The sequence below is a fragment of the Etheostoma spectabile genome, unplaced genomic scaffold (assembly GCF_008692095.1).
Source record: "Etheostoma spectabile isolate EspeVRDwgs_2016 unplaced genomic scaffold, UIUC_Espe_1.0 scaffold517, whole genome shotgun sequence".
NCBI lineage: Eukaryota > Metazoa > Chordata > Actinopteri > Perciformes > Percidae > Etheostoma > Etheostoma spectabile.
In genome coordinates, this window is record NW_022605625.1 from 93,065 (window position 1) to 95,023 (window position 1,959).

Here is a 1,959-nt window from a genome sequence, read left to right on the forward strand (position 1 = left end):
GGTCTGTCTCTATGTCTGCGTCTGTCTCTCTGTCTGTCTGTCTTCTCTCTGTCTGTATGTCTGTCTCTCTGTCTGTCTCTCTGTCTGTCTGTTCTGATCTCTCTGTCTGTAGTCTGTCTGTCTCTCTGTCTATTCTTCTGTCTCATGTCTTCTCTCTGTCTGTGTCTGTCTCTTGTCTGTCTGTCTCCTGTCGTCTGTCGTCTCTTCGGTCTGTCTTCTCTCGTCTCTCTGTCTGTCGGTATCTCTCTGTCTGTCTGTCTGTCTCTCTGTCTGGTCTGTCTGTCTGTCTGTCTGCTGCGTCTCGTCTGTCTGTCTGTCTCTGTCTGTCATCTCTCTGTCTGTCTGTCTGTTCTCTGTCTGTCTGTCTTGTTGTCTGTCTATCTCTCTGTCTATCTCTCTGTCTGTCTCCCTCTGTTGTCTGTCTCTCTTGTCTGTCTCTCGTCTGTCTGCTTCTCTCTGCTATCTCTCTGTCTGTCTCTATGTCGTCTGTCTCTTGCTCTGTCTGTCTCTCTGTCTTCTGTCTATTTGTCTATCTCTCTGATCTCTCTGTCTGTTGTCTATCCTCTGTCTGTCTATCTCTCTGTCTAGCTGTATGTCTATGTCTGTCTCTGTCTGTCTGTCTGTCTCTGTCGTCTTCTGTCGGTCTGTCTGCTGGTCTGGCTGTCTGTCTGTCTGCTGTCTGTCTGTCTCTCTTGTCTGTAATCTGTTACTATCTGTTTTCTCTCTGTCTGTCGTCTCTTTTTGGTTTCGTCGTACTCGTCGTTCTGTCGTCGTTTCTGTCTCGCGTCTGTTGTTGTCTGTCTGTGTCTGTCGTCTCTCTGTCTGTCTGTCTGTAGGCTGGTTCGAGGCTATAAGGGTTCACTTTTTGACGCAGTTTGGTTGAGAAAAAGATTGCGATGGGGTTATAAAAGGTACAATTTAGCGCATTACGTGGGACAAGAACGGGGAGGGCGGAGGAGGAGGGGGACAGTTGGGTTAGGGAAGAAGAGAGAACGGGACAGTTGGGTTTAGGAGAAGAAGACGAAGAACGGGCAGTTGGGTTTAGGAGCAAGAAGAAGAAGAAGGGGCAGTGAGGGTTTAGGATGAAGAAAGAGAAGAACGGGGCGTTGGGTTTTAGGAAGAAGAAGAGAGAGAACTGGACAGTGGTTTAGAGAAGAAGAGAAGAAGAAAGTGAGGAAGAAACGAGGACGCGAGTTGGGTTTAGGAGAAGAGGAAGAGAAAGTGGGCAGTTGGGTTTAGGAAGAAGAGAGAAGAAACGGGGCAGTTGGGTTGGAGAAAGAAGAAGAAGAAAGGAGGACAGTTGGGTTTAGGAGAAAGAGAAGAAGAACGGGGCAGTGGGTTCTAACACACGTTAGAGGCGGATTTTGGCATGGGTGGTGATTCTGAAAGCCTGACCAAGCGTGCTATTTGACAAGGTCATTTTATTTTAAAAAAAAATATAATATATATATATAAACATACTATAACATATATAACATGCTAAATATATCAGATATCCACTAGAGGGAGCTCAACATCCACCGTGGTAATTAACACCACAGTTGTGAGAAGCAGTGGATAGGGCACACTGCCATATGGGATCTGTCAAGTACCTGTCTAATCTCTCTAAGAATGGGTGCCAGTATCTCAGCTGGTCCAGGGATCCGGTGGGAGTGGGGGGGGTTTTTTTTTTCCGGAACCAGAATCCCGCTGATGGAGGCTGATGAAGTGGGCCCCCGTAAATGGTAGCCCGTCTAGACGGGACCTCTGTCTGTCTGTCTGTCTGTCTGTCTGTCTGTCTGTCTCTCTGTCTGTCTGTCTGTAGCTGGTTCGGGCCTAATGGGGTCACTTTTGACGCAGTTTGGTTGAGAAAAAGATTGCGAGTGGGTTTATAAAAGGTACAATTAAGCGATACGTGGGACAAGAACGGGACAGTTGGGTTTAGGAGAAGAAGAAGAACGGGACAGTTGGGTTTAGGAG

The 1,959-nt window shown here is 47.3% G+C and overlaps 1 protein-coding gene across 1 annotated transcript in view; it reads left to right on the forward strand.

Annotated features, from left to right (window-relative positions):
• LOC116686864 (voltage-dependent calcium channel subunit alpha-2/delta-4) overlaps positions 1-1,959 on the forward strand; it is a 158,488-nt gene that overhangs the window by 34,875 nt on the left and 121,654 nt on the right. The window lies entirely within an intron of this gene.